The sequence below is a fragment of the Anas platyrhynchos genome, chromosome 6, assembly GCF_047663525.1.
Source record: "Anas platyrhynchos isolate ZD024472 breed Pekin duck chromosome 6, IASCAAS_PekinDuck_T2T, whole genome shotgun sequence".
In the NCBI taxonomy this organism is placed as follows: Eukaryota; Metazoa; Chordata; class Aves; order Anseriformes; family Anatidae; genus Anas; species Anas platyrhynchos.
In genome coordinates, this window is record NC_092592.1 from 24663397 (window position 1) to 24677859 (window position 14463).

The 14463-nt window shown below is 38.1% G+C and overlaps 1 protein-coding gene across 5 annotated transcripts in view; it reads right to left on the reverse strand.

The window, feature by feature from the left end:
• LGI1 (leucine rich glioma inactivated 1) overlaps positions 1-14463 on the reverse strand; it is a 30908-nt gene that overhangs the window by 15419 nt on the left and 1026 nt on the right. The gene's annotated exons all lie outside the window — the stretch shown is intronic.

Sequence of the window (14463 nt, forward strand, 5' to 3'; positions counted from 1 at the left end):
TTCATTCTGACTCCTCTTTGGTATCGTATTAAGATTGCCAAGCCTAAACCGGGCCCTGCTCGTTTTGTGCTCAGCTCTCGCCGCTGCCGGCTGCTTCCCGTAGCCAGCGGCAACACGCGGAGACCGAGACCCGGCCCCGGCCCCGGCCCCGGCCCCGACCCCGGCGATGCCCTCGCCTCCCCAGCGCGGCGGAGGCGCCCACCGCTCCCTCGCCTGCTTTCCCCCTTTCTTTCGTCTCCTTTATTTTAGCTCAAGCAGGTCTAAGAAGAAGCCCTCAAAAACAAAAAGCCGAGGAACGAGGCCAGTCTGCTCCTTGGAGACGAGGACCTGCTTTTCTTCTTCCTCGTGTGTGGGATCCTTTTAATTTTTGGCCTCCTTTTTTTTTTTTTTTTTTTTTTTTTTTTTTTTTTTTTTTTTAACAGCTGAAAATCATTCATCTTTGCATTACACTGAGATTTTAGTATTTCCTATACTTTGTTAAGAAGCTATGATATTTGTCATCTTTAATTTTGACCAAAGCTAAGTAATTCCTAGGAAATAATTATTTCCCATATATTCACTCTATATGGTAAGAATGAAATAGCTTATTTCTTTCTATTATATCCAAATTGTTTGGTACTTTGATAATACCAATAGTTGTTAACAACCAACCATCTAAGATCAAGTGCAGGTAAATGACATTCAAAATTCAAGATACTTTTGCTAGTTGTCATTTAAGGTATTCACCACCTGGTATTGCTCGCACTCTGATCAGATTTAGCACAACTTTTGCAGCTTGGTTTCTAGTCCAAACATAAGCATTTTTTGTTATTATTTACTTAAGATCAGTTTTTAGCAACTATTCTTGCATATCTGGTTACAATATGAATACTTTTATGAGTAAACCTGTTTGCTAAAATATTTGAGGAAAGCAAACAAAAGGTCATAACATAGAGCCAAAAATTATTTTTAAAATATTGAATAAATTTTTGAGGGATTAACTCTACTCCACTGGCTGTATTTGCATATTCACATTGGCCCAATATGTTTTCATTACCAACATATGGCAAAATTTTAATAAGCTTCCTGTGGTTTCATGCTGACTACATTTGCCTTTACAGATACATATACTGTTACAGTTATCCTTTATTTTATCCTACTTTTAGAACATTTTAAGAAAATTTTGTTGCCTTTTCCATGTTCAGGATGAGCTGCCTGCACATACAAGGCCTAATCCAAAATCCACTGACAGCAATGGCAAGACAGTAAACTTCACTGTGCTGCTCAGTGTTAAGTCCATGATGTTTTACCACAGAGATATACAAGAGTCAGAATCACACTCCAATGTTCAGGAGTCCCCTATGAAGAGAACATTGTTCTTGCTACATTACCACTGTGTTTGGAGCAGAAGGATTTGGGGATCAAAGATTCCCGCAAACACCTCATGATCTGAGTTTTTACTCTCCCAGTGCCATCCCTTTCAATAAACAAAATGAAGTCTTTTGGATTCCAAATAGTTCTGAAAAGAGCATGCTTCAGGTGGGTCTGTCCCCAGGAGCCATTGCCAGGAAGAGACCTTCTGCAGGTTAGGTGCAACAAAACTCAAGATGCCTTTACAACTGCTCATAGCACAGAATAGCTTGTGAATTACCACAGAGTTGTCCAAAACTTTTTATTTGGAAAGTTGTTCTAACTTACTTTTCCCTTCCTGTCTAAAAGTGGGACAGTCAGTCCAATCCTTGTGTCAAAAGGCTGAGAAAACGGCTACTGTAATTGCTGCCAGCTTTAGGGGAAAGAAGAACACGGAGGACGGCCTCCTTTCCCTTGCATAAAGGGGTCCCGTCACAGTTCACCATGGAGTTACAAATAACCACCTCTGAAGAGAGCTGGGCCTTAGCTCTCCTGGCCAGAAGCAGGACGCCTGCTCTGCTGCGTGTATCCTGGTCAGCATACAGGTGGCTCTAGGACTGCTCACTGGCTTAGGTGGGCCAGAATTTGACCAATGACAAACAGTACCTCACAAGCTAAGTGCTGTTATCTGAACTATTGTTCTTTAAGGAAAAAACAGATGTGCAATGTATGCAAGCTCGTCCAACATCCTGGGTAACCAGGAGGGATAAAGGCTAAGCAGCTCGATACAGAGCATTCAAAATGTACTATGTTTAGCTATCATAAGACTTTTAAACTAGTATCACAAAATTTTAAGGACATAGTCTATAGACTTTGAACAGCTGCTATTGACAATACTGATAATGTTAAGTTTGTTTAAACGTTCTTCTGGATGACTGCTCATGCTGATCTGACTATCTTCCAAGACAGGCAAATCATAGAATCATAAAATGGCTTGGTTTGGAAGGGACCTTAAAGATCATCTAGTTCCAACCCCCCTTCCATAGGCAGGGATATCACCCACTAGATCAGGTTGGACAAGACTGCATCCAGCCTGGCCTTGAACACCTCCAGGGATGGGGCATCCACAGCTTCTCTGGGCAACCTGTTCCAGGGCCTCACTACCCTTACAGTGAAGAATTTCTTCCTAATGTCTAATCTAAACCTAACCACTTTGAGTTTAAGACCATTTCCCTTGTCCTATCATTATATACCCAAGTAAAGAGTCCCTCTCCATCCCTTTTATAAGACCCCTTTAAGTACTGAAAGGTTGCAATGAATTCTCCCCAGAGCCTTCTCTTCTCCATGCTGAACATCCCCAACTCTCTCAGCCTTCCTTCATAATCACCTCAGCTCAGTACCTTTATTTTATGTAAGTAAAGAAAAAGAACAAAACAAACAGAAAAAAAAAAAAAAAAACAGAAAACAATAACCATCTTTCAGGTGAGACATGTACATAACCTCAGTTAGTTACTCCTGGATTGGCTGTGAGGGATACCTCACAAACATTATTAAACCTGTTATGCTTTTCACCCTCAACTTCCAGTTCCCTTAGAGGCCATACATTCCTGCTCCTCTGAATGGGACTGGATGCCTGTATGAATCACAGAGCTGGGGTTGCTCAGCTCCCCCCCCAGCTCATGCCTTTTGTTTCCCAGCACAGTGGGACCAGTTGCTTTCTCAGGTGTTTAAAAGGCTTGGGAGCTTGGTTACGGAGTAGCATGCTTTGCAGCATGCAATCCAAGAGCATGGAGTCAACCATTCTCTCAAATACTGGCCACTTTCCTCCAGAATGAAACAATTCCTCCTTCATCTCTGTTGTATGTGTTTTGGCTTGAAAACACTGACAGTGGGTATATAGAGATGGGGGACAGGAGATGGACACAAAACCAGCAAACAGTTCAAGAGCTAAAGAGAGCACAATTCAAAGGTGGACCTGAGACCAAACCTCATACAGAGAGAAGTATTAAGAAAGGAGACAATAATACACTGGGTTTTCACTTTCTGCAGAATCTTCACTTTCTGCATCTTCTCAAACTTTCTGTAGAACTTTCAAGAAAATCTGCCAGTAGTTAACTTATACTCTAGGAAGATCGACACCTCACACAGGCAGCTGGAAAAGGAGGCACCTTTCAGCCAGACAAAATGCCCAACCACTGCAATGGAACTGGCATCAGGGTCATACCTAATCTGAGTCCTGCTGTAGGATTGAAGTGCCCTCTATAGGAACTTCTCGGAGAGGAAAAGTCATGTTGAAATATGCAAGCTACCATATTTTTCCCTGCATGGCCTGATCAGACATTAAATCATGATACAACTAAGAAAATCTACAATTAATTTATAACTGGAAATGGTCTCATGACTTTTGAAGGAAGTGGCGTGGTGATATTAAGAATCTATGCAACACTTTCTGTAAGGGGATAGTTTCTCTCTTCCCTACTCTTCCATGGCCTCTTGGTTCTGCTGTGTTCCACAGCTCACTGTTGCACTATTTATGAAATCAGTAGTTGTCCCTAGGAGGTATCTTTCATGCCTACACTGAAAATGCAGAGTGATAGAAAATCCAGTCCAGTAAGAACCCTGTATCCGAAACACAATGTCCCAGATTTTCTAGTGTGAGCAAGTGTTTTCTGTAGACCCAAAACAACATACCACTGTCACTGCAGCTAAATGCCATTTAATTGGCAGCAAGAAAAGCCTATAATACATTTCTTCATGGAAAAATGTTTGAGATCCTCCAGTCTGCCAAGATGCTAATTAAAAACAGACGGCACATTATAAAATCCTTTCCTTGACCTGTGCTATCTTACATTGCCCTTCTGTACTTTTTTCATGGCATTGAGTCCCCGTAAAATTATTCTAATCTGTATAAGCTTGTATTTAATTTTCCTTGTCATTTTGCAGAAAGAAAAATGTAACTGAAATGCTTTTTTATTTAAATGTACATCAGAAAATTATTTGTTACATGGCAGAGATAACGGGCTTTTGAGGAGAGATTAAAAACAGGAGGTTTCTAAGTCCTGAATAATTCACAATGGAAGAAATCTTAGCCCTACTGAAGTCGCTCAAATAGTTCAACTAAAAGCCTCACTGGAGTGCCACTGACATAATGAATTGCACAATGAGAAGGATGTGCCTCATCAAACACATATTGCTGTTTTATGGTTGCTAATCAAAATGTTTCGAAAAGCTGGGATTTGGACCAGTGCTGAAACATCTTAAGGGTTTGTTGCTGATAGCTCCACAAGTGTATCTTACTGAAGTGTTTATTAACACTTAAATAAATTTGAAAAAATACCTTTCCCTACAAAACACTCCCTTTTACCTCAACTGTTAGATGGCCCACTTTACCCCACCCTATGGTGGGCACACTGTGGCTGTGCAGAGCCCAGCGCAGGTTCTCCGTCAAAAATGACACATCACCCAGCTGAATGCCCTGCTCCATTTCCATCCAAGTCGCAACCCCCTGCTGAGGAGACTTTGGAGTGCTGAAGAAGCCTGCCACATCTCTGTTTGTATGCCAACGTGCTCTTTCCTCAGTACAGCTTTAAGGAAGGATTTGCTCTTTTGGCTGCCTGGCTCTCCCTCTGCAGTGGGAAAGCAAAACCAACAAAACACTGCGTCTAAGAACTGGATGTAATTTTTAATGTAATTTTCAGCTCTACAGAGGGATACATGTTTTAGTTATGACTGCTCAGAAGCTTTTTTCCCTACCTTGTGCATAATATTTAAGACGTTCAGATTTTGAACATGCAATGCTTCCTATATATCACTTTCCTAAGACAAGCATCCAAATGCCATACAGCTGAATTTCTTTTAGACAGCGATCACTGTTAGGCAGCTGCAAGTTTCCACTGTTGTTGCCATTGCGATTTAGGCAAAGAGACATTAAAACTGGAGGGCCTAATTCCCAGTCTTAATATAATACATCAGGAAGAAGTAATAAGCTCCTTTTTGAAGCAATATAGCTCCCCAGTTAAATAAGTGACACACACTCCTGATTAAACAAAGGCACATGGGGCTTTTTCCTAAGCATTGTTTTGAAGTAAATGGATGAATATGGGAGAAAGAGAAAAGGACAAGAAAACAGGAGTGGGAATTCAGAAAGAAGCCAGCAGAAACATCAGAGAAGGAGAGATTTTGGACTCTAGGCATTGCAAAGAGGATCCTGAGAAAAGTCTCTGGAGAACTTCCTGGAGCAAGTATTGGCTGAAAAGAGCTTGGAGCTGCACGTAGTCTCCTGCTGTTTAATTTGTTCTTCACTCAGGGAAATGAATGCTATGCATTCTCTGCAAATAAAAACTGAATTCAAGATACATGATTCCATTAACAATTTATCTTCTTAAACATCTTTTAAAAAAAGAATATTAAAGATTGACTTTTTAAGTAACTGTTCAGGTCAGAAGTAGTAATAATGCTCTGCTGCATGCTTCTAACACTTCCACCTCCGCTCGGGGCGAGGCAGATCTCCCTTCATAGATACATTATATATATTAAGATCTTTCTCTAGAGAGCGAATGAGCTCTTCTATATATAGCTTCTATTCACAGGCAAGCACCACAACCACTTATTCATTCTTTTCATGCTTTACCTGCTGTTTTCAAGGCTGCCCTGCTGCTAAAAATAGCTTCACGTATTAGAGGAGGGTTGCTATAGATTCAGAATGGGTGATGTCGGGAAGCAGCTCAATCCTTCTGCTGAGGACAGGGCGGACCCACGTGGCTGTGGCTCGGGGGGGGGCTGTGTTACTGTCTGTGACCTGGGCTCTGCTGCCCTTTCATAAAGACTCAGGCTCCAAGGTGGGGATATTTATGTTGTTCTAAGACCACAGAACTGCAAATCTGAAACAGAAATCACAGATGTGGACTCGAGTGTTAAGGCTTTGTTTTTCCAACTGTACTGCTAGATCACTGTACTACAGTACTTTCAGATATAAATAGCACAATAGCTTCTTTTTAGATTGGGATAACAATTTCATATGTTGTTTTAAGGGCATATTTTTTTTCTGCAGGCATTGATGTCTCCAACTCAGAAAACATCAAAATGCTTCTCCAGTTGTTCTTAACAGAGAGCTGAAAGGATGACAATTCATCAGCTATTTGATTACCTTCAAGACAGCAATAAAACCACATCAAAAAATTGCACTACATACTGTTGTTTTGAACTTCTGGCAGTGTGTCCTCTGGCAATGCTGACAAAGCTAATGTTAATTTTGGAAGTTACCTCCCTGTCTAAAATTTAATGGATAATGCAAATGAAAAACTGCTTACACGTAACTATCCAGATCATACACTGCATAAAACAGTGAAGTGTGTTATAGATAAGTGTCATTTGATTGTTCAGGTTATGAAACCTAAGTTTTCAAAATTCAGCTAACAAAAAGTTTTGGAGTTATAGAAAGAATATTATTTTGTCAAACCTTTAGAAATCATTTTTGTACATTGGCGGACTATCTCTGGTTGCATCCCTTCAGGATGACGAAAATCAAATTAATGAAGTAAAAGAGTGTCTGAATGAGAGTTAGTGTTCTTTCATTGTGTGGTAAATCTTTCCAAGTGATAACAACTTGATCTTGAACTTCAAGGCAAGATAGATGCGTTACAGGGCAAGAATGGAAGGCAAAATATTGGTCATTAAAGTAACTACTATATAGAAATACGGCAAAACAGAAAAACTGGAAGGACTTCTATTACATGGTACCCATTAGCTCCCAAACACATATAAACCAGGTTCATTTCTGTATACAGAAAACTGTAATCTTACTTGGTTTCTTTAACTTTCTTAAGTTAATTTGATTTTAAAAAATTGATTTTAAAAAATTACTGTGAAAAGTTGAAGCTTGACATAAAACTGCTTGCAAGAGAAAGGTTATGTATGATTCAGGAGTCCCATATTAGGAACTGAATTTAATGTTTAATCTCCAAATACAAATTTTCCTAGTTCTTAAAACTTGTGGATGGATTACAACCATATCAAAGCTAAATGACATAGTCAAAATAATGTTTTCCTTTTGTTAAGCGAATCAGATTATAGAAACCTTCTGAATACTGACTCTGTTAAGGCTGAGGTTCAAATAAAAACTATTGTACAAGGAAAGAGTGGCAAGGGTTGACTAAAACAAGATTTTAAAATGTATTAAAATGGATCCTAATAAACTTTAAATAATATATTCCATCTTTTAAGAACTATATATTTGAGGACTGTATAATATAGACTTGTGAGAAAATTTCATTATATGCTAAAGAAAATGGTGTCTCACCCAAATCTCACTTGAATTCCTGACCTTCATCTTTCATGTGGTTATATTTTATTTCCATTCAAGAAAGGCAGTCATTTAGATATGTAACTCTTAACATTTTAATATATTGCTTGCAAATTGAATGTGGTTTCAGCAAATAGCAGGATCTCCCCCAAGATGCAAGCTTGAATATTTCTTTTTACTTACTATACTTTCCTCAGCAATTTTTTAATGTAATCTTTATAGTTGTGGATATTGCATGGGTCATGTTTGCTGGTTGTAAGTAACATAATTCGATATTTGTAACTAGGTTAGACTAACTGTTCCCATTTAGGATAGCTATCCTTCCCTTTCCACTTAGATGCATGAAATGAATAGTATCCTGGAAATACTTTCAATAGAAAGGCAGATAGTATTTCAGTACTTCGTGTCTGAACAATCTTTGTGATTAAATAACACAAAATTGTATTTAATTTGAAATATAACCCCTATTATTTCCAAAACTGGCAATCAGTAATATATTTCTACTAATGAAAGGACATTTCTAGTATAATTGCTAGTGGCATTATTAAATGAGGTCTCACATTAGTACTGTATAAGCATGTTCATTAAAAAAAAGTGAAAAAGGAATTTTCACTGATTCAGTCTAGTTCATTGCACAGAGTGCAGTCTTTATATCCCTGTATCCTTCATTTTCTACCAAATGGTCAGCTGTTGATTACCTCAACCCAGATACTATCAGCCTCTACATCCAGTTACTATACTGCTTTACTTTACTATGGAAGTAATCCCACTGAAACCATAAAGTGGATTGAGGTTTGCTTCTGTCCCCATTATGCCTTACTATGCTCTTGTACCTTCTCTTATAAAATAAATAAATAAAAATCTATCATCAGTGTGATTCCAACTACTCACAATACCACTGCATGTTGCAAACCATCTATGCTGTCAAATATTTTATTTTCTTAGCTTTAGGACACTGAAAACCCTGTGATGAACATGCCTGAGCAGTTACAGAATATTTTACAGAACTGGCCTTCCTGATTCCTGGATTAACATCTCAATTTTTGGTTAAACTAAGGTGCAACACATCTCTAAAAGTACTAATGTTTTCTGGAACACATATGCAGGAATGAGGCCTTATTCCTCTATTAAATTATAATGTAGACTGAAGGCCCTGAGGCACCCTTCTTTTCCAGGTTTTCTGTAATACTAGGCACACTAGTAGTGCTTAACTGCTTCTAAGACTGAGAGGATAGAAGCTTGTCAGCACCTTTTTATATACGAGTCTTTAGATTCCATACATTCAACTGTAAATGATTTGTACCTTTCCTCAATTATCACAGTAAGTAAATTATTAATGAATATATATACACAGCAGACATGCACAAAATTGCATGCTATCAAGGAGCAAGGGAATACATGTTTTTCACTATAATTTACAATTGCCATGGGCTGTGATTTTGCTCACATTCTTTTTATTTTCACTGAATAAATCTAGTAGGAAATAACAAAATGTATTGCCTTTTTTTTTTTTTGGGGGGGGGGGGGGGAATTTCCACTTTACAACATTTTCCTTATCTCTTGCTTCTTATTTTTCTTCATTTCCCCCTCACATAATAACTGATATCTGATATCAAACTGGAAGAACAGATTTTCCTTTCTCTTTGATTTATCTATATGAACATCATCAGTCACTTTCCACCATAACAGATCTAGACATAAAAGCAAGATTAAGCATTCTTTGCTGTCTTAAGAAAATGTTCATACTTTGGGGATTTTAAGCATAATACACTTCTAAAATCTCCTTGAGTGAAACCTGGAACACTCTGGAGGAATACTTTCTGTATTCCACTTATTTCAATGCAGGTTGATAAAACTAAGGAAAAATATTTTGTGCATATTTATAATTACTTTTTAATTAAATTCCTAACAGACTGAGGTGACTGTACTTGTTTATGCATGCTTACAAGCACGTGGAGTCTTAAGCAAACTGTTCTCTGCATAGCTGCCGGACTGTAACCTCTGGAGACCAAAATCACCTGCCACGCAGCAAATGGGGAGTAGCAGTGCCAATTAAAGGACAGCAGACAGGAGTCTACATAATGTATCTCTGGGGGATTTGTTAGGTAAAATCATTTATTTGTTGAAAAAAAAATAATCTGTAGAGATAACACAGTAGGTTGTTTCTTATAATTATTTTTTGATGAAAGTCTGCTTACTATGATTTTCGTAACTGAATAATTTAGTTTTTACAGGGCCATAGTGGTATTATTTACAATACACACATTAGCAAGAGATTGTGGTCTAGTTAAATGATATTTTTTGGTTCTGGAAAGTTCACAGAAATTCTAGGATCTAGGTTATTGCTAGGAGTTTTCCCTTAAATGCAACAGAATGAATGGTCAAGACAATCTGGTTTTCAAGATATCACAAGATTCTTACATAATTCTGTATTCATAGTTGAGAAAACTCAAATAGATATTAGAAATTAAAAGTCATAGTACTTCATATAGCTGTGATCCATTAGCATGTTAAAAGTGTAAGTGATGCTACTATCAAAGGGGGTGAGCATGACTTAAGCTAGTACAGTCTATGATGATGAAGATTATAAGGTTGCTACTCAACCAACAGTAACAACAAATACATTTTGTGAATTGTGCTTGAAATGGAGAGGCCTCGTGCATCCAAGTGGAGTTGATGGCATAGATCAGGTGAAGCTGTATTTTGTAACAATGTGGCCTAAACCGGGATTCTATTTACCAAATTGATGGGCTAAGAATCAGGGTGAAATTTCTTCATATTTTGCTTCTTGAAGATTTTCAGATGAAAGTTCAAACAACATTTTAAATAAAAGCCTTTGAGCTGAATTCAGAATTTGACATGCCTACTGTCCTCTTCTTGAGCTTTCCATTAATGTTTCCAAAACTAATTCCCAAACTTTGGTCTCAAAGTGAATGCTCTGGAGATGGCCAACAGAACCAACACCTCAGCTGCAAGTCTGACAGTGCAGCAGGCAGCAAGGGGTTGTGAAAGGCTGCAGTGATCTGCTCACCCTCAAAGTACAGGAGCCTAGAATAAAGGTCTGGGGGTCAAATTCTCCTTGCCACCTTCAGGTTGAACAGAATCAGGGCCAAATTTTCAAAAGAACCAAATTTTCCAAATTGTTTATCAGACTGGAAGACTTAATATTATAGAAATCCTGTCTTGGTCTGTTTGATCCTGGTCTCCAATGGTATTAAGCAGGAATACTTAATTGAAAAATTGCCATCAATAAGTGGAATTTAGAAAAACTGATTTTCTCTTAACAGGATTAGATACATTATATCTAATCCATATTATTATATTATCTATATTACATCTAATATATATCTCTAGTTTATCCCTATTAACAAATTAAACACAATACAAACGACTGTGGTCACTTATACAAAGATATGGGGTATTGGAACATGGGAGGAAACTTACGAACAATGATGTTATTTTTTCAAAGGCACTTTTCTAACAATGATTACACACTGAAATGGTAATTACAGCTCCAAAAAAAAACACAAAACAGCACAGCTGCTCTCAAAATAAAACACAAAGCACAGGTTTGCCCATGATATTTTTTGTAACAGACTATACCAGAAAAAAAAAATTCAAATCCAGAAGTGCTTTTATTGAATAAATTATCAGCCAAACAAATGAAACTTCACATGCCTTTTAGTACAGCAACATTGACATCTAGTGGCTAGTTAAACTCCAAGTCATGCATCTTTACATGGCAAAAGATTGTGGAACATAACATTTACTGAATTTGACAAAATAAATGTGCATTTCAACAGTCTGCTTCCTTTACCTAATCTTTAGATCATCACAGAATGACAGGACTCTTTAATGACTAGTCTGTAATGACCAAACCCTGTCATGGGAACTGGTGAGCATAAACCGCCATGCCTCAGCACAGCCACAGTGATTTTCCCTGTTCCTTAGGAAGTCTTGGGCTTGTGAGTCAGCTGTGACTTAACTACACTTTGCTGGGGCTTGTTGGAAGGCACAGTGCATCCCGAAATTTGTACAGAGGTACACGTTAAAGAAAGCAGACTGCACTTACTGAATGTAATTTTACTCGCACACATGAACTTGTATTTTTAGCTCTGCTTGCTTTTCTACAAATTACTAGGGGACTTCAAATAGAAAGAGATGAAAATCAGGAACATGACAGATGCCATGAGACTGTTCGTACTACGAAGATATGAAAATAAAAGATTTGGCGACTTCACAGATGTAGAATGGAGGAAGGTGCTGATACCAACTAATGTTAGAAAATCTCGTTTCCTCATTTTTCAACAAAATAAGTGGTATAATGGAGAAAGAGGAGAGATTAGACATAATAAATCTGAACATTACTAATACTTCTGATATCTCTGAATTCATTTCTCATGTGAAACTCAAATGTATGTACTCTGCAAACAGGTCTTATAATGGCAGTGACTGCCTTGCCCTCACTCTCTGTACCTGTGGTAGCTGTCCCTTGTGGCATACTGGCAAAGCTGCCTTAGTGTTCCTTAAAAACAGAAAGAGGAATCTGAGTCTGAAGAATAGCAATAAAGTATATAAGAGTTCTCAAAAATTTAACCTATATGGAAAGGTACTTTAATTTCTTTAGCTTCAAAAAGAGAAGACTGTGGGCATATGTCTTCCAGTATATAAAGATGTATGAGAAAAACATAGATCAATTCTTGCCTTCTGTATCAACTGGTTTAGGGCATTAAAATTATCTCACGTAGCAACTAGGGAGATTTGTCTTATATATTAGGAAAAAAACAAACAAACAAACACTATATACCTTAAAGGTTAATAGCTATTTACACTGTGGAAACTCCTATACCAAAAAAACTTTTAGGAACAGCCCAACAAATACATCAGGTATAGTCTTGTGAATTCTGCATCTCCATGATTTAGTAACTTCTTTTAGTACATACATGTTGATAAGAGTATTCCCCCCAGAAATATGGCAGAATTCAATAAATAAGTGAACAGGTTGCTTAAGTTAACATAATGCTACCTCCACAGCAAGTTCAGAGGTCTGCCCTGACACAGAAAGGCACATGCCAGATGTTAAAATTTACCTTTCACTCTTCAGCACAAATTATATGAGTTGATACCTATTCATAAATCATGTTGTGTTTGCAACAGCTTTACCACCAATTTAATGAATTTGAATGACCGAGAAGTGGCAAATTCAATTAAATGAAACTGGCCTCTTTTTTTTTTTCTCCATACTGAGTCTATCTCTGTGGTCCACATAATATGATGTGATTACATAGACAACTGGAAGAAGGAGTGAAAGTAGAGAAGCTAAAGCTAAACTCTTGGAAGTATTTCAGAATCATGGACATTACCTTCTGTTATTAAGAATATCCCAGCTTCACAGTAATTTCCGTTTCTTCTTCCCAGAACTTTCTACAGAATTGTTACACTGACTTGTCAGAAAACTGAGTGATAAATGTCAATAATTTGAAAACTTGGAGAGAAAACATTTACTTCCTGGAGGTTTTACAACCATGTCTGACTTAGGCTTTCTGGATACAGTGGGTCTGATCTTAACCCAATTCTGGATTTAGGTCAGGAGTAAAAGGACAACTACAGTGATATTGTATTCCTCGTGGGTCACGAAGTTCAGGGCTACTGTAATTTAAGAGAACAGTTTCACATTACTGCTGATTTAATGGAGATCTGCTGCTGAAAGGGCTGTCCTTATAGCTCACCTCCCCCTTCACTCCTGTCCCATCCCTCCATTCCTAACCTGTTTTTGCACCAGCACTGATACTCAACAGATGCCGCAGCAGGAGTGTCAAAGGAGCTAGACTGGCAGCAAATTAAATACTGCAGTTCAGCAGAAGCGGTCAGACAAGCACTACTGCCAATTTGAGAAAAGGAATGCCCTTTTCAGCAGCAGCTAACTCACAGATTGATTTACCTGTAATTGCAAACTGTGCTGCAAAGAGCTGGTTATAGAATTATTGAAATCCACTTTAAAGCTGTAACGCCTCCCACCCCCCAAGAAATGATGCCCATCTTTTTGCCCTTTTCCCCTGTATCTTTCAGTCCTCTGGGAATCTGACGAGAGAATTGTCCTTCTTAGTGTCAAAGCATATTGATGCAAGGTTAAAGCAATGAAAATACTCCCAGAAGATCGAGCTATAATCTATCTACAACAAGCTATGGACAGGCCTAATTTCAACTTCCCATCTATTTAGCAGGCTGTTTCTGATCCACTTACCCAGCTGTAGGTTGTAAAGTAGCTTACTGTAGCCTGCATATAAAAAGCAGTCAGCGTTGGGATGTTTTAAAGCCAGACATCAGAATAGTATAGTGCAGTAAAATGAAATTATCTAGCAGCTATTCTCAGCAAAACTGCATATACAATAACTTCAGCATCCACAACAGTTGCTATAGTTGGACTCTCTGCAGAATCTTCCTGTTCCAGAAAGTTTATATTTTCTATATGCAGGCCTTTGTGGCCACAGTACAATGATGAGAGATTCAAGAATTGTAGATCTTCTCTCTACCTTTCCCACTGTTCTTCAAAGTGCATAATCAATGATATGTTGGCCCAGTTTCTAGAATCATGTCAAGATTCATTCATACTAAAGCAGTCTGCCATTTCCGTAGGAGAGGAAAAACAAAAAGAATACGCCTGCTATTACAGCTTCGTGTGTATACATTATTTATTTTGTGATATTTAAATTATTAACTAGGATAATTCCATTTTTGCAACAGTCTCTGCCCTTTAGAGGAAATGGGACACTTTCAGTGGGGCTTCAGCAGCATGCCATATACATTCAGTGAGTGCCACATACACTTGGCTC